We start from the raw sequence: 19,547 nt of genomic DNA, 5'->3' as shown, positions 1-19,547 counted from the left end.
GAAGGAAGGAAGGAAGGAAGGAAGGAAGGAAGGAAGGAAGGAAGGAAGGAAGGAAGGAAGGAAGGAAGGAAGGACGCCATGAAAATACTGTTGCTAGCAACTAGTTTATACTTGTAGCCAAGGAGATAAAATTGCTAAAGACAAGACAAAATCTTAGTTGTGCCTTGGTCATCAAGTTCCTCAGGTAAGAGAGTTTGTGTTTCTGTGTGAAATCTATTTTTTAGAAGAGTATTCTTAAGATAAAAAGAAGTCGATATATCAACCTGCCTTTTTGTTTGTGTTACTTGACTAACCCACTAAGGCACATGTGTCAAACACAAGGCCCGCGGGCCAAATCCGTCCCGCCAGGCCTTGCAATGTGGCCCGCACCGCGCTGTCATCACTGCACTCTGCTGTGTTTCCATCACAATGACAGTTTATGACTGTTCAGTAAACCATTCGGCCCGCGATTTAGGCTGGATTTTAGATTTTGGCCCCTTCTCTGATTGAGTTCGACACCACTGCACTAAGGTATAAGGCATCCAGGGCCAGCTCCTAAACTGCTGCTCAGAGGGTGATAAGTACAGGGTTAGGCAATGGACCAAGAAAGCAATTGCTTGCAATTGTTCCTAGAACCTTATGTTCCAATGGAGTCTAAATCCCTTCTATGAAATGCAAATGTCTTGGTTCCCAAATGAGCCTTAAACATTTTTTTCCCAGTGTCTTATCTTCTGTCACTCACAAAGCCTTAGTACATCTTTGACTGAGCAAATGAATCCTCTATCTTCCAGCATTCAGATGTAAACAACCTACTTAATCTAGAAACTGTTGCTCTCGATTAATTAAGAATTAGTAGGATAAATAAGGTATTTATATGAATATGTAAGCAAAACTGTCTCGATGAAATGCAGTTGTTGTTTTTTTTCTTTTTCCACTTTTACAAATATCTTAATCTTAATCTCAGTAGGTAGCATTCAAACTGTGAAAAATGACATAAATGAGCCTGGTGTAAGAGTATGTATCCTGCTTTAATTTGTATCGAATATGAATGTATGCAGCGTTTTTGAAGGGACATTTTTTTTACTTCCTATCCCCACCTTCATGTCATCTTTAGTTTTTCAAACAAGAGAATTAAAAGTAACATTTATTAAAGATCACCATTTGTGCTTGGTGATTTACATACATTATTTTATTGATCTTCACAACCACTCTGAGTAATCTCAGTGTTATAGACTCAGTAATGAAGGATCAAACTGGTGTGGTTGGCCAGTCAATGGTAAACTTGGATTTGAATCTCACCCCAACTCTGCCTCTCAACCAGAGAAGTGGTTAAAAATACTCAGCTTGTGATCGTTCATAGGTTTGTAAATGATGAAGCTAGCTAGTATCTCTTCAGAGAGAACCTCAGACTACATTGCAAACTGAAATCACATTAATGCTGTAAAACCTGGGGCAGATTTCCAACATTCTAACACTAAAAATAAATAAAGAGATCATTTTGTGAACTAGGTTGGAAATTGGTGGAAGGGTATGAAAGGAATATCACTGAAAATGTATCTGACTCGTGATTTCATGGTTACCAGAGTGGATGTATGGGGTAGTGGCAGGTGAAGGATTCATGATGCCCTTTCTGTGGAGCCCTAGTTATTCTCTTTGAGTAACTGCACATTCCTATAGAACAAATTTTTTAAAAATATATACATTTTTAATTCTAACCTGAGGATATGCCTTCGCTGATGACAGAGAGAGACATGACAGAGAAGCATCAATAGGTTGCCTCCAAAACTCACCCCCACAGGGTATTTACAGGGAATGAAGCCTGAAACCTAGGTGTGTCCTTATCAGGTATCAAACCCATAACTTTTTGATGTACGGAATGATGCTCCAACTAATAGCCACGTAATTGGGGCAGTACTAGATTTTTAACAGCTTTATTGGGAGTTTAATTGATATACAAATAATTGTATAAACTTAATATGTACATTTTGATGAATTTGGACACTTGCAAACTCCTGTGATACCATCATCACAATCAAGGTAATTGAGTGCCTCCCAGAGTTTCCTTATGTTCCATTTTTGTTTGTGAATTATAAGCACCATGCTGTAAAGTATTCCATAGGATTTACTCAACTTATGTAACTGAAACTGTGCTATTATTAACACACTAGAGGCCCGGTGCATGAAATTTATGCACTCAGGGAGAGGGGTTCCTGGCCTGCCCCTTCTCGCAGTCTGAGAACTCTCGAGGGATGTCCAAATGATGGCTTAGGCTGGTGGGGAGTGGGCCTAAGCTGTCAGTCAGACATCCTTAGCACTGCTGTGGAGGCAGGAGAGGCTCCTGCCACTGCACTCCACTCACCAGCCATGAGCCTGGCTTCTGGCTGAGCAGTGCTCCCCCTGTGGGAGTGCACTGACCACCAGGGGGCAGCTCCTGCATTCTGCGTCGGTGGTCAGTGTGCATCATAGTGACTGGTCGTTCCACTGTTTGGTCGATTTGCATATTAGCTTTTTATTATATAGGATAAAAGTGATTTTAAACCCTTATCAGATACATGGTTTGCAAATATTTTCTACCATGCTATAGTTGACTTTGAATTCTGTTGATTGTTTCCTTTGTTGTGCACGAGCTTTTTAATTTAATATGATTCCCCTTATCTATCTTTGCTTTTGTTGCTTGTGCTTTTGGTGTCATACCCAATAAATCATTGCCTAGTGTCAAGAAACCTTTCCCTAAGTTTTCTTTCAGGAGTTTTATAGTTTCAGGTCTCACATTAATCTTCAATTTCTTAGAGTTGATTTTTGTGTATAGTGGAAGTAAAGTAAAGGTCCAATTTCTTTTTCTTTTTTTTTAATGTGGCTATCCAGTTTTACTTATACCATTTTTTGGGAAGAGATTATTCTTTCTTAGAATCCTTGTCAAAGATCATTTGATTGTATATATATGCTGCTTTTTTCCTGGGTTTTCTATTCTGTTTCATTGCTCTATGTCAATCTTTTTGTTTTATTACTATGGCTTTGTAATTTAGTTTGAAAATAGGAGTAATACCTCCAACAGTGTTCCTCTTTCTTAAGATCACTTTGGTTATTCTGGATTTTTTGTAGCTATACATGAACTTTATGATTTTTTTCTATTTCTATAAAAATTGTCATTGGGATTGTGATAGGCATAGCAATGAAGTGATCTATAGATCACTTTGAGTATTATGTACATTTTAACAAGCCACATGATAGCTACAAAAAAAAAACATATAGAAGATATAAAAAAGAAAATGAATCAATGAATATCACTACAAAAGAAAAAAATCTACCAAACGCAAAGTAAAGAGAGCAATAGAAGATTTACAGGAACAAAGAATTAAAAAACAGAAAAACAAAATGGCTAAAGTAAGCCCTCTTCTATCAATAATTACCTTAAGTGTGAATGATTTAAACTCCAAAAGACATAGAATGGCTGAAGGGATAATAACCAAGACCCAACTATATACTATCTATAAGACTAACTTTATATACCCTGTTTCCCTGAAAATAAGACAGTGTCTTATATTAATTTTTTTCTCCCAAAGTTGTGGTAGGTCTTATTTTCAGCAGATGTCTTATCTTTCCATGCGCTAGGTCTTATTTTCGGAAGATGTCTTATTTTCGGGGAAACACGGTATAAGGACACCCAAGCTCAAAGTGAATAAATGACAAAATGGTATTCCATGCAAATAGTAAATGTTGTGGGGTCGAACCCTGGGTTCAAAATAAGACCACCGGAGGCTAATAATTTATTTTAAAAAAGCAAACAAGAATTTATTGAACTGGCCAGGGCAGCCGCAAGAGTACCACACGCAGGCGGACTCTACACAACTGCACTGCTTTAGGGGCAGGTAGTTATTTTTAAAGGTTCTGAGAAGGAAAAACCCCATTCTGTAACAAACTGTTGTTTGGAATTTTCTGCTGTTCTTCCCAGACAAAATGTTGCTTTCTAGTTTGCTTTAGCCCGTTTGAAGAATGATGAAGATAAACTTAGCTGTCTGACCTTGTAGGCCAGAGATCAGATATGCCCACAATATCAATACCATGCCAGGTGCATTTTTTTTTTTAATTGGATAGAACAGCATTGTTTTCGAGGCCAGCATCGAGACTTGAAATAAAAGCTGCCTCAACATCACTACATTTCTGTTGCAATAAAAGTTTAAAGTTTAGCTTTCTGATTTTATGATCTAGTTCAGAAATAAGATGCAAGAAAACCTTTAATGTCTTTTGAACATACATAATAGAATTGAGAATAAGCATATTCTATTAGAAGCTTCCTTTTATCAATAAAACTCATTCTTCACCTGAGCTTTTGTTTGGGTAATTGATTTTTAATAAAATTAGTGATATATGCAAACAAAATAGTGAGAAAGTATGCCATGCCAGCACAGCCATGGGTTCAGCAAGCCTAAGGGAGGGCCAGCGAAGGATGAAGAAAAGACAGACAAAGAGAATAAGTTGAGTCTAGGTCCATGGTCCACAAACTGCAGCTCGGGAGCCACATGCGGCTCTTTGGCCCCTTGAGTGTGGCTCTTCCACAAAACACCATAGCCTGGGAAAGTCTATTTGGAAGAAGTGGCATTAGAACAAGTTTAAGTTTTAAAAATTTGGCTCTTAAAAGAAATTTCAATCATTGTACTATTGATATTGGCTCTGTTGACTAATGAGTTTGCCGACCACTGGTCTAGGCTGATTTTCTGTGCCTGGCTGAGATAACAGAACAGATCCAGACTGCAAGCTAATTCTTCATTTTATTGTCAGAGGTAAACAAGATAGTGGTCACCATAGTTACAATGTTCTTATAAGTTTCACTTGTTTTGGCAGCACTTGTTTTGGCAGCACTTGCTGCACCTCCCACAACCCATTAGGTTCCCAGGAAGGATCTAAGGAGTGTCATAAGGTCAAACTTAATTATGCTAAGAGGACTGTGCTATCTTAAGTTGGGACTAGTTTTCAGCTCTGCCAGCAGGTCAGTCTGAGGCTTAACCCTATAACCTCTCCCTATAAAAGAATTTTTATATATGTATTTTCAGAAAGTTCTATTTCTCACAACATTGTGCAGTAGAAAAAGCACCTCTTCACAACTTTTCTGAACCTCATTTTTTACTACCTGTGAAATAGGGTGTTAATAAACATTGCCCTCCACTCCTCAGAGAAGTATTAGAATTGAGTAGGAAAATAAATTTGGACACTCTTTGACATACATTAGTTACTATTGTAATTGCTTTTTGGAACTGATCTGGGAAAATGAATTTGCAATGTGAAAGATATTCCATCTGGTTCTAGAGTTGACCAGACCTTAGATTTATTTCCTTATATTTGTTATCTCTGTGTTACTTAACCTTTCTGATCTTATTTTTTCACTTGAAAAATGAAAATTATTTTCATAGTGTTGTGATCATTTAGAGTCAATGCATGTGGAGCACCTTGTACAATGCATGGCATTCAATAAAGAGTAACTAAAACTAAAATTCTAAGTCAATATAGAGGGAATATTCTGAAAGACCAGAGGATCTGATTGAGGGAAAATGGAAGATGAGCTGTGAACAAATGTAAAAATATTCAAAATTATTTTAAAATATGAGACCAAGTTAGTTAGATTTTTGGTATAGCTTTTAAATTTACTAGTTATTTAATGTATGTAGGTTGTATAGAATTATGGGGATATATCTGTGTTTGAATTCTGTACTGTGGTGGTATCTGAAGGTATGAAATTTTAATTTTATCATTCATGAAATGGGAATGATACCTACCTAGGATTGTTACTATAAAACATATAATAGGTAAATGAACCAAGTGACTAGCATTGTACCTGACAAGAAGTATATGCTTAAAGATGATTTAGTACCCTTCCCCTGTCATTGTTTTGTGCCTAAACCTACCCAGGCAGAGACACTGCTCAGCCCCTACCCTGTATCTCTCTGGAAGAGGTTTCTGTAGAGTTTACAACTGACATTAAGTCATGATTTCAGTCTCTGAGGATGTTATCCTTTTAAATCTTGCATGTGATGTCTCTCACTTGTGAAGGTATTATATTGGGTCGGCAACTAAGTACTTGCGGATTTTTAAAAGAAAATCAAAGACAATTTTTTCATGGAACTAAATAACTTTATTCTGTAATGTATTGCCCATTTTGATCAATGACCTTTTACCATCTTTCAGGCAGCATCATAATCCCACGTTCAAAAAACTTCTGGTTTTTATTAGCAAAAAACTGAATCAGGTACGATTTGACATCATCATCATTATTGAAATTTTTACCATTCAAGGAGTTTTGTAAAGATCGAAACAAAAAGTAATCAGATGGTGCAAGGTCAGGACTATATGGTGGATGTGGCAAAACATCCCAACCAAGCTCCATTAATTTTTGCCGAGTGACCAAAGATGTGTGTGGCCTTGCATTGTCATGATGGAATACAACACCTTTTCGATTTGTCAATTCGGGCCGCTTTTCTTCAACTGCATTGTTTAATTTCGTTAGTTGTTCAATGTAGACATCAGAATTGATCGTTCGGTTGGGTGGTAAGAGTTCAAAGTAGACAATTCCTTTGTAATCCCACCAAACTGATAACAAAACCTTCTTTTGATGAATATCAGCTTTTGATGTTGTTTGAGTTGGTTCACCTGGCCTGCTCCACGATCTTTTCCGCTTGATATTGTTGTAAACAACCCATTTTTCATCGCCAGTTATCAGTCGTTTTAAAAATGGATCATTTTCATTATGTTTCTTTAGCAAATCACAGCTGCTAATGCGTTGCGTTAACTGTGATTCTTTCAGTTCGTGAGGAACCCATGTATCGAGTTTTTGAACATAGCCAAGTTGTTTTAAGTGATTTTCAATGCATGTATGTGATACATGAAGCTTCTCTGCAATCTCACGTGTTGTACTGTGACAGTCCGAATTGATTATTGCTTTGATTAGGGCGTCATCAACTTCAACTGGACGACCAGAGCGTTTTTCATCTTTGAGTGAAAAATCACCAGAACGAAATTTGGCAAACCAATTTTGACACTGCCGTTCTTTTAAGGCTTCGTCACCATAAACAGCACATAACTTTTTATGAGCTTGCAATGCGTTTTTCCCTTGTGGAAATAAAAAAGCAAAATATGACGAAAATGTTCCTTTTGATTTTCCATTTTTCAACAAACGCCAAACGAAAACTACAAAACAGATCAAAAAACTTTTTTCACTGATTAACAGCTGAATAGCCAACTACCAAATAACAAAATGTGTTTTACATTTGTACTACGTCTGCAAACCTAAAAATTCAACTGAAGCCATATGTGTGTGAAACCCGCAATTACTTAGCTGCCGACCCAATATTAAAAATAAAACTGAATTTAATTTGAGGGTATATCCTGTCAAATCAGTTTTGACATAGAAAGTTTATTTTGAACTCTTTATCATATTTTACAACACATTCTTTTGATTTGGGGGATGTGAGAGACGGAAGTTGGTAGATCATTCTAAGTCAATGGAGGTGATCCTAGAATATGTTGGCCAGAGGAACAGCCCTGTAGCTCCTAAGAATTTGACATGACTGTGACTGAGCAATCACCACCTTTTTCAGAAGAGTATACTGTTTGACACCAGTCACAGAGATCTGCATACAGCTGTGCTGTTAAAATGGGGATATGTTTTGAGGAATTCATCTTTAGGCACTTTCATTCTTATGTGACTGTAGAGTGCATTTACACAAACCTAGATGGTGCAGCCCAAGGCACACCTAGGTTATTTGATATAAGCCTGTATAGCATGTGAAAAACAACACGAGATTAAATCAAGCACAAGCTAAAATTATGTCATTGAGAGGTGAAACATGGGATGTGTGAGGCTGCTGCTGGTGTAACATGGCATACTGTTTTATAGCCAACTTTTTATTGTGAGTAGAAAGAGTCCAGTCTAAAATAATGATAAATAGTATTATAGTAAATACATTTACCAGTAACATAGTCATTTCTGTAATCACCTAGTATTAGTTACTGTGCATCATTGCATGTGCTGTACTTTTTTTAAAGTAGACCCATCTCATGTTTACTAGGTGATTCTTTAGAAGTTTTAGACGAAAGATTTTTAAATTACATAATTTTTCTCTAGAGATCTCAACCTAAGATATAAAGTAAAAATACATAAATAAATGAAATTTAAAATACATTTATATACTTTTTGGAAACTGGTAGCTAATCCTATATAATAAAAGCCTAACATACTATGTGTCTGGTAATCCAGTTGGCCATTCAACCAATCAAAGTGTAATATGCTAATAATATGCTAAGGCCGCTCAACTGATTGCTATGATGTGCACTGACCACCAAAGGCAGTCAGTCAACTGGTCAACCAGTCGCTATAATGTGCACTGACCACCAGGGGAAAGACACTCTGACTGGTAAGTTAGCTTGTTGCTGGGTTCTGGCCAATCAAGGCTGAGCTAGATGCATACATCCCCTGGAGCCCTCCCATGGTCTCTTGTCCTTCCCTGGCCCCAGTAGTGTACTAGTGGGGTACCTTGGTCTTGTCTGTGCCCTCACAAAATCCAGGACCCTTTACAGGATATCAGATAGCCTGTTTTGGCTCGAAGGCAGAATGACTGGTTGTTGTGACACGCACTGACCATCAGGAGATAGACGCTCAATGCAGGAGCTGCCCCCTGGTGGTCAGTGTGCTCCCACAGGGGGAGCACCACTCAGCCAGAAGCCAGGCTCATGGCTGGCAAGTGCAGCAGCTTCTGCCTCTGCAACAGTGCTAAGGATGTCTGACTGCCAGCTTAGGTCCATTGCCCACAGGCCTAAGCTATCAGTTGGGCTCCCAGACTGTGAGAGGGTGCAGGCTGGGCTGAGGGGATCCATCCCTGAGTGCAGGAATTTCATGCACCAGGCATCTAATAAGTATTATATTTTATCTATTGCATCTAACTGTACATAAATTATTCATTGCCCAGAAAATGGCCTACTGGTTAAATACACAGCTTCTGAAATCACATGCCAGATTCAAATCCCACTTTAACCACTTAGCAACTGTGTGACCTTTTCTCACCTGTAAAATGGAAATAATGGTGCCAATCCTATGGGATCAATATGAAGTTTAAATTACTTATCAAACACAAAATACTTAAAACAATGCTCAGCACATAGTAAGGGCTCCATGAATGATAATATTTACAATGATGATGATGATGATGATGTATCTGGCATGTTATCTATTGGACTCATCTGAAATGTATGTTTTCTGAAACAATTGTACATCCCTTTGTACCCCATTTTTAATAATATTCTATTGCTAATAATATTCTGTTTTAATATTCTGTTATACTGAAGAAGAATCTACCACTCTACTCAGCAAGAACATGTTAAAAACATTTTGCATTTTCCTTAAGGATAGAAACAATATGCTTTCCTGCTTCTCCTTTGTGGCCCAGCAGTTGTTTGCATATGATATTTCTGCAACTGTGCTGCATAAAGAATGTGTTTTGGCATAGAAGCTGCATAATTTGGAGAGCTTTTTGTTGATAATCTTAAACAAAAACAGTCAAACTCATTTCGGTTCCACTGGAAACCCAAGGAGGGGAATTGTTTTTGCCAAATGAGAGAAAAGGTGCCAGTTTTTGAATTAGGAAGTGTTTTCAAGTGTTTATGTTGAGAAAATGGAAAGAAAAGAACATTTGACTTTAGTGAATTTTTGTCTAGTAAACATTTAAAGCCTTGGAGACAATTCCTTTTAATTTTTATGATAAATAGTATTTTGTATTTTGCATAGGCCTTAACATTTCCAAGCATTTTTACATAAGTTATTGTCTTTCTCCTTAGCATGTTTGTGAATTATTTATTGCAGGAAAATGTAATCTGATGTTTTACAAATGAGAAAATTAAAATTTTGAGTGTCTCTTGCAGGTGACATGGTGGATGTGTAAGTGGCTGAACTAGGACTTAAAGCTAAATATTAGTATTTTCTTATTACACTCTAGAACTTCTTCCTACTGTTGTTTGATTTTCTTTAGGTATTAGATTTTAAAAGGTGATTCTTGATTCTCAGTGATAAAGTCACTTCTGTATTTGGAGGCAGCTTGTTTTCTATGATTCACAATTTTCATATGTTTGCGAATACCTCCAACCATTTGCTTTTCTGCTTCCGGCTCTGTCCTACCTGTTGACCAGTTTGCCTACTTATTAACACTTCCCTGTTCCACTGATACTCACCATCCTGTGACTTGTCTGCAGCTCTCCCAGCAAGGCTTAATCATGAACTTCCATGGGATTGAAAGCACTCAGGGATCTGGTTACCACAAATGATTGGACTCAGGTGCAAAGCTGCTGGTGAAGCTTTGGTTGTGCTCCAGTTCAGTGGTTCCGAATCCTGACTGGTCAGAGTCGCTCATGTGAAAAATGGCTTCCTCACTCAACCTGCAGAGATCCTGCCTGAGGAAGACCATTTACCTATGTTTTAAGTCTCTCTTCAGGTGATTGTGATGTTGGTCCATGTTGGGGAAACCCAGAGTCTGTTCCTATATGGCTTCCTCTGTAGTAAGGGAGCATAAAGAGCATGTAGGGTTTTTTGTGTTTTCCTGATTTAAATTTCTCCTTTTAAAATATTTTTACCTTCTTAACTTCTTCATCTTATTTTTTAGATTATATTTTAGGTGCAAAATATCTTGATCTCCAAGGAGGATGATGACTGGTTCTTGATTTCCATATGAATTATATATATCTTCTTGGTGGTTCACGGTTAACCTTTAAATACCAGGGTTTTATCTTTCTCTTTTCTTCTCAACAGTTTTCAGGTCATTTACAAATGTATTCATTAAACAAGCCTACTATGAAGCAAACATGGCTAGTGGCATTGGGCAAATATAAAATAAGACAAAACCTGGACCTCACACTTTATAATACAGTGTATTGTAAAGCGGGAAGTGTATTGTGGATGTATACAACATAATAAGTATACAGAGATGTTTGGGTGAGCGCAGAGAGAGCATGAAAGAGGAAGCAATCACCTAGTGAAGGAAGGAAGACTTCACAAAGGAATCAGCCTTTCATCTTAAGGGATGATTTTGCCAAGAGAAGAGAGCCGGGCATCAGAGTTTGTTCGTGCAAGCAGCACAGTGAACTCAAGGAACCACGGGAAGTCTGGGATGTTTCCAGTAGGAAGGTGAGCGGTGAAGTTGGGGGCCTAAAAGGAGGGTGGAATGTATGTTGAAATCACATTTCAACAAAAGGTCCTCCTTCAGACTCCTTAATTATAGGATTGAATTGTATCATCATGTCTAAAGAACTACATGATCAATAGTGCCACTTCATTCACATAGTATAGCTGATGTTCCGAAGGTCGTATTAAGACCAAGGATAAGGGTTTTGTATTCTGTTTCTCATATTTGAGCATATTTCTTTGAGCACTTGTGTGTCCAACACTGTAGATGACATAAAAAAAAAGACTCTTAAATGTTCTCACTGACTTTTCAGTTCAGTTTAGCAAGTGACATAAGTACTTGAAAAGACCACAGAAGAGATACAACATAGGCATTCATTCCTAAGTGCTGGAGTCCATGAGTAATAAGAATTCAAAAGTTGGGGAGAACCAAAGCCATTTATAAGAAAAGATTTCCTGTATACAGAGGAGGAATGAGGTCAATCTGAAGAATGGGTTGGATTGGAATAGGTGAGTAAGGAGAAAAGTACTTTAATTGTGGGAAATTGAGCAATGGCCTACAGGTGTGAAATGACAGGCTGACATGTGCTTGAGGGCACCACTGCCTGGAGCCAGAGTCTCCTGTAGGGGAGAATATCAGTGAGTACTGGCCATAAATATAGCTTCTAAATGAAATGAAACCTTTGTAAAGCCTCGAAAGCAAGGCTGTTCCTGAATTTATTTTGATCCACCTTAAAGATCTCACATAAAACTCAGAACTCAACTGAACTTTACAAAGTAAATATTTTGTGCTAGAAGAGTATTTCCTGGCATTAAGATACTTTCAAACACTAAAACCCTCGCCAGAGATTTTCCAGCTTAAACTCGTGCTGGAAACAGAGCACAACTGTCTCATTTCATCTGCTGGACGCAGTGTTTCCTTCATTGTCCGCCTATTCCAGGAACCTTAGGGAAAATTCCTTCTGGCCTCGGGTGAGAATAAAGTTACATACATAGGGCCACTATAACTCAGACGTGAAAGGCTTAATATAAAAACGTTTTCTGATAAACTTAAAATCACTGTTATTTTATATCAGCTTCTCTAGGTAAATATTTCAGCTTTAACTGGACTTTTCAAGTGTTATTTTTTTATGTTAAAAAGCAATAGTGCAAAAAGATAAAAAGACAAAAAAGCAATAGTGCGCCACAACATTGGAAGATTTATACGTAGAAGTACTCATATAAAAGTAAAAACGTAACTTGGTAATATGTGTGTATATTTTATTGCGATTTTCTATTCATTTCTACAACATTGTTAGTTTTTTTTACAAATTGGTTATCTTACTACTTTAATGTTAATATAAACACATTTCCTTTTCTAAAAGGATGCATAAATGTATTTTTAAGGGTTATCTAATGTTGCATGGATATCCTGTGGAGTAATTTCTCTGTGGTTAGGCAATTAGGTTGTTTCCTAATTGTGTGTGTCTATTAATTCCTTAAACTGAGGATAGCGTGTTCACTCCGAAGGTGGGTTCTGTGATCTGCTTTTGCAGCACGCAGGCAGAAAATGGGGGCAGAGGGTGCCTCCCCCTCCCTGCTTGTTTGTACCCGAACTCTCCACTGTTTACGCACGTTTTAGCCTCTCTGCCATTTTCCGAAGCTTTATTTGTCTCACTTACTTTTTTGGATTGGATAAGGTTTAAATATAAAATCCATCTGCGGAGCATATTGTATATTCACATTGAAGGCTAAAACCCATTTTCAATTAAAACTTTGTTCAGCACTCATAGTTCACTTTGTCCTGTTTTTATTATGAAACACTTCAGTCTTCTTCCGAAAACCCATATGTCTTGTATGTTTCAAGATGTTCCTTGTTGCTCACGAGAACCAGTTTCTTTCTGCCATCGGCTCGCGGCCATATGCTCCGGCTGTTCATCTTGCCTCCCTGCCCGGCGTTGGTGTAGGCAGCATCTTGTACGCAGCGCAAGTCAGTTTATCCCTTCTCTTTAATAGGACTCGTCAGAAGTCGAGTAGCACACTGGACACGTGGAAGGGTCCTCGGGCTGGCGAGGTCATATGTGACTATAAAGGAGGTGGCCTGTCCAAGTTCCTAATGTTCATAAGACATGAGAGGGAAATGTGTCCAGGGAGACCTGAAGTCTTGCCAGATGTAAGGGAGTACAATGAAGGTACTATTGGTGCTGCTTGGCAATCACACACGCTGTCAATTGCAGTTCTTCTGTATTGAACTATAAACCGGATGTGAAGATGGGGGAGGGAAAGGAGGTGTAAAAACTAGATTCTCTTAATTTCAGCAACACACCACCATGCTGGTATCCGAAAGCATTCTGCAGGATTGTCCACACCATGTGAGTGATTTTTGAGATAACATGTGCTGTACTTCATGTCAGAGATGAACTAATTGAAAAAATAATGATGTTTAAGTTGCATCTGAATCAGAAGAGGCAGTGCCCTCTGATGGCATTAGAAAGTTTTTGACTTTCCAAAATTAATAAAAATTGTCAGTCACAGTAGGCTTGACATTCGCATAGTATAAAGTCCCTCAAGAGTAAAACCATCACCTTCCTGACCCTGAGTTCTGAATCCCTGAATTCCTCAAATAATTGTTACACTTTGAACATTTGTTCTTTTAACTGAGCTCTAAACGTCTCACATATTTCCTAACCTCCCCAGAACTGAAGACACTGAGCTTATCATAATGCCCGTTGGTGGCTCTGGTACCTGAATGAATGTCGTTCAATGCTTTAGCAGGTGTGAATAGGGCTGCTGAGGGGAGTGTGTGCCAGCCTGGCTGCCTTCGTGCCAATCTGGCTCTGTTTTGTTCTGTTTTTATTTATTTATTTATTTACTTACTTACTTACTTACTTATTTATTTTTAGCATTTATGCTACTTTGCTGTTTGTTCTTCCCTTGCTGACAATGGACACATCTCATTATTTCAGAATTTCTTTTTCCTCTTAAAATTTTTGGTTTATGGTTTAGAGTAGGCTCGATCTAAATAACTGTGAGGGGCCTTGTAAGAACTGCTGTGATGCCGTCATCTGTGATTGTTAGGAGTTTTGTTTGCTTCTTCTTCCAACTGGGGGGATGAACGCATCGTGTCCGCAGAGGATAAATGTGGCTGTTTCTCCCAAGGTCAGTTGTCAAACATTTAAGGGTAAAATGACTTCAGCCTATTGTTCTAATTTCATGTATTTTTTAATATGAGAGAATCATAAGTCATTGGGACTGCATCGGGGTTGCTTTACATGAGAATTTGCTGTGTCATACAACTTCCACCCCGGATTGACTAGAATGGGGTCTTGGATATGGCGTCACATAACCTACGATGCAAGACGTACTACTACGCCAACACGGACATGAGGATTTACTTTATTTACACTCCCAGTGTTTTCTCTCTAAAATGGAAACCATTCTTCTACCACACCACAAATGAAAGATCTGAAATATAGGGCATTGTATATTCTGTGAAGTCATTTTAAAATAGGCTACTGGTTTCTTATTCCTTTCTAATACGTCACCCTAATTTCAACAAATACAGGGAAGTTTCTACAAACATTTGAGCTGGGCTGCGCAGGGATTTCAGCAGGCAGAGATGTATAGGATGGTGCAGGCAGAGAGCAGCCAGATCAAAGGTAGAGGATGTCCTGGAAGTAGAGACAACCTGTCGTACCATAATTAAGTCTTGTAACAACCGAGGAGTGGACACAGTGTAGGGTAGTAAGAGCCTGCTGAGTCCAATCAGCCTGTTGCAGGAGTTGTGCACCACTGTGTGAGGTCATGGCAAGGTGTTGAATCAGACTATGCTTCCATCACCTTCTCTGAGAAAGAGAAAATAACACCCAGCCCCAGGGCGTCATTCACATTGTACACAGGGTCCCACCTGTCTCAGGTGGGTGGGGAGGGTTAATCAAGGTAATGCATAGAAACACTCAGCACGATGGCCGGCACAGTGCTCAAGACCATCAGCTACTGTTATTCATGCAGCCACATTTTAAAGACTGAATCCATTTGAAATCCCTCTGATTTGTAAAGGTTTATGCATCTCTACCCTCATTAAGCAATCCGTGTTCTGAGAGTAATTTGAGTACAAAGCAAGATGCACTTTGCCTAATGTACCGGGCTTCAAATTTGTTGTGAAAGAAGTATACAAAGACAGAAACAAATAAACCAAATCAAAAGAAAACAAGCAAAAAATTAAATCCCTTCGAAAGGTTTTGAATGAGCAATTTTTTTTTTTTTTTTTTTTTTTTTGGTCCCTGGTTTTGGGATCATTCAATCTGTGCTAATGCATATAAGTCTCACATATATTTATTTTTATTAGTAAAACCTGTCTTCTGTGGCCATCCAGTGTTTTCATGGGGAACTTTTTCTAGCACTGTTTTTGTGACCTTGGAGTTTATAGAGGTTTATTTTTCTTACCCCTTTGTATCCAGAAGCTGGGAAGTTGAGAATGGATTGGCTGATTAGAACAACAGACCTCAACATAGGACAGCCATGAATTTGCCTGAAGGGGGAGAAACATGGCTAGGGGACAGTGATTATTACCAGACTCCCAATGTCAGCAAACCCTTCAAGGATGTGGCAGAGAGAGAATAAGACACACAAGGCTTAATGGTTTCTGCTCTGAGGGTCTTTAGGCAGCTGGGATGGAATTATTTGCTGAATGCACAGTCATTATTTTGTTTGTGTATTGTTGTGGGTTTTTTTTGTTTTGTTTTGTTGTTTTTTGTTACTTGTCCAACTGGATTGATTGGAGCCTGTTAACACTCTATTTTCTAAAACAAAAAATAGCTATCAGCCACTCACCAGTCCACAGGAGAAGACAAAGACTAGAGGTTTGGTTAGGAGCTGTCTGTGGAGATCCAGTCAGCAGACTGGGGATGACAGTGAGTGCTACGACTAGCCAAGGTCAGAGGAGCGTGGCTGGCCACTTAGACCCCTCACAGGTGGGATTCGAACTCTGAGATGGAGTCGAGTGTGCATGCTGTTTATTAGGGAGGGCCCTGCATCCATCCCAGTGGGAGGAAGGACACAGGATTGGGCGGAAGGAGAAGGTGAGCTGTGACATAGGCCTGATGGCAGCCTGGGCCAGGCTCTCAGGGCCTCGAGCTAAAATGGCCCACCAACGTCGTCTCACATTAGATGAAAGAGCCTCCTCTTTATACTTACTAGTCACTGGATATGGGCTGCCCTTGGAGGGGTGAGACCTCGGGAAGGTGGCGGTGCAGCCGCGGGAATCCCCGAAGGGCTGAAGGCTGAAGGCTGAAGGCTGTCTCCCCACAGAACTGCCTGCAGCAGAGACAGGTCCTCTGCCCTCCCTTCTTCCCCTGCAAGTTCTGTTATAACCCAGGATCCAAGCCAGTTCCCGGAAGCCTGCCTGGACAAAGAGCTTCGCCCTTTCCTTTTCCCTTTCCCTGTTCCCCATAAAATAAAGTCCTAGGTAACTCACTACCCAAAATTACTTACCCTCGGGGCAACACCATCACCTCTAACAAAAACATAGATCTAATGCTAGTTCGGTGAGGCAGGCTGTTGCCTCAAGCAGGGATTATAAGGCTGTGTATACAGCCCTGACCTCTTCACCAAGCAGAAGACAGAAATCTTGCCTGTCAGAGAGGCTGTCGAGAGAAATCCTGACCTGGACCAGGAGGAAAAAGAGGTGAACTAGCTGACTCCTGAGACTCCCTCCCATTTTGGATGCATATAATTCTAAAATGTATGTGCAAATCATACTGAGAGGTGGCGTTTGTATTCCAGTCAGGGTATGGAGAACGCTGGTGGTTTTTTTTTTTTTTTCTTTTTTCTTTTTTTTCTTTTCTTTTCTTTTTCAAGTGAAGCTTGTAGATTTTATGTAAGATCACACACAGTAAAAATCTGACATTTCTGCTTTGTGAGTCCGGGCTAAAGCTGAGATTTGATTTCAAAATATGAAAGTAAACTGTAACCAGCTCCATTTAAGTACCTGGGACTTATGTTTATATAGAACCTTTAAAGTGCTCCCGGCTTCTCACTCCGGAGAAAGAAGAAATTACAGCAATCCCACCGAGGGCCGGACGTCTGGAGAGGCAGCTATTCTAGGTTAATGGGAAACTGACACTCTCGCCCAGGCTTCGGAGCTGTGTCCACCCCTTCCAACCACTGTGAACTCTCACACCCGGGGACACAGTCCCGGGCCTCACAGATTAAATTGAGTGCTCTGTGCCCCAGCTCAGTTGCAAATCACTTTCAAAGATATTTCTTTGCAGTCTTTTTAAGAGCACCATTTGTTTTTAAACATTGCTTTTGCACAGTCCAAACCTACTACTTCTTAATGTTATTATTGCTCCTGGCAAACCCATTTCAATTCTCTGAAAACATCTTTGCAGTGTTTTTCTATTTGCACTGTTTCCACTCAAGCGGGCGGGCATGTGGCTGGCTTTCCCTGCACCCCTCCACTCCCACCCACCCCCAGCCCCAAGGGGACAGATGTAGAAATGAATCAGCACATGGTGTCAGCATTGGAAGGCTTCTTGGATTTCATCTAATAGAATTTAAACCTTGCACTCTCTTATTAAGGATGCCGAAATTGAGTTATGAATAGGAAGGTGGGGGAAGGGTGTCAAAGAACAACTTAGAGCAAAATTAAGCTAGGACACGAGCACCCTCAAGTTATAATAGACTCTCTTATTTGGTTTCCTCAGAAGCAGTACATAAAACCAGATGCCAGTTTGCAGTTTATTTGGAAGGAGGTCCAGGAGACAACACAGGAGAGAGGGGTATGAGACAGGGAAGGGAAAGCCGCTACTCAGATGTGGTCATGAGCAGTCTAACTGGGCAGCTAGGGCTCAGTCCCCCGAGAACTTCTGGGCTGCTCCCAGGCTCTGAATCCCCAGCGTTTCCAGACTATTCTCTGCAGGCAGCCAGGTTTGTCTCCAGCCAGAGAAAGCCCTCAGAGGAGAGTTGCAAGGGCTTCAGCAGGAAGTTGCCAACACAGGATTGGTGAGTGCCCGGGGACATAAGTGGGGCGGCCACAGCCGCTGCTACAGTGGTCAATGCCCATTCTTTCCTGCCCTGGGTGGTAAAGCTTACTGTCTCAGAGATGAGGGGCATGATGTATATGAGAACAGTGAATGGATAGGGTAGGTATTTGCAAATGAGTAAATATCCCTTTTTTGTGGGAACCCTGCATGCACTTTTGCACGCCCTGTCCTACCTTGTATGACTCCTCCTAGAAAACTCCTAGTCATCCTCCAAAGTCCAGTTCCAATCTGACCTTTCCTGATTCCCGAGGAAAAACCAGTGTCCCTCCCCTTTGCTCTGACAGCATGCTGTGCTCACTCTAAAATATCACATCTATGCATGTCGGGCCTCCTGTGTGTACCTCACCTGCTACTTACTAAATGTAGTAATAACAGCTGCTGTTCATTGAGCACTTTAATTATGTGCCAGGTGCTTTTTAAAGAACTTTCTGTGAATTAAGTTATTTGAGTCTCTCAACTCTGAAGTTAACTGCAATTGCAGAGAGAGAGGCTAAACTACTTTGCCAATATGATATAGTTAGCAAGTGGCAGAGCTAAGATTTAGGTCCAGAAGTCTAGGTTTCCAAGTCCCTGCTCTTAACCATGGCAGAGAACAGGCTGCCTTTGACTGGGGTAAAGCAGGGAGCCCAAGGACTAAACCCTGGGCATTTTGCTAGCAAGGTCTCAGGCTTAAGTGAGGAAACGTCACTTATGGGAACCTGAAACAGGAACATGACACAAGCTGTGTTTTCACAAAGATCACTCTTGCTATAGGGCATCTGGTGGCTTGGGAGATAAGAAATTGAGAACAGAGATAACAGTTAAGAGACTAGTGAGGCAATCAAGGGAAGAGGCGAGGAAATCCCAAATTTATCAGGGAACCTTGTCCCCGAGCGAGCCCCTGCTGACCTCCCAGCCACAGCCACTCCCAGCACGGCAGGGCTGCCACTCTCGGGTGTGCAGGTGGGGCCCTGCACAGATGCACCTGGGCAAGAGGTCATGGAGGGGCGGGCATGCAGCCCAAGCTCTGGGTGCCTCCTGTGAACCCCTGGTGAGGAGTCACGTGCACCCAGAAGGAAGGGCACCATTGTTCTCGCACACAGAGAGGACAGATGGACTAGCCATGGCCCAGCCCAGGGACTCAACAATCCAGACATTTTCCACTACTTTTTGCTTCTTGTCTGTGGCATGATTTTTCCTCAGGTCCTCAAGGCCATAGAGATGAGCACATGTTTGGAGATGAGAGCGGGAAGAGGCAGATTGGAGTAGTTAATGCCAAGGAGAGTTCCTTACCCCAGGCGCCCTGCCCCAAGCACCACCTGTCATCATGCTTACACCCCACCCGGCCCTCACTCCTGCGGGCCTGACGCCACCACAGTGGAAGTGGAAGGTCCTTCTGTTCTGAG

Source organism: Pipistrellus kuhlii, unplaced genomic scaffold (genome assembly GCF_014108245.1).
Source record: "Pipistrellus kuhlii isolate mPipKuh1 unplaced genomic scaffold, mPipKuh1.p scaffold_m20_p_2, whole genome shotgun sequence".
NCBI lineage: Eukaryota > Metazoa > Chordata > Mammalia > Chiroptera > Vespertilionidae > Pipistrellus > Pipistrellus kuhlii.
The sequence above is the reverse complement of the archived record's forward strand: the minus strand, read 5'-3'. Positions refer to the sequence as shown.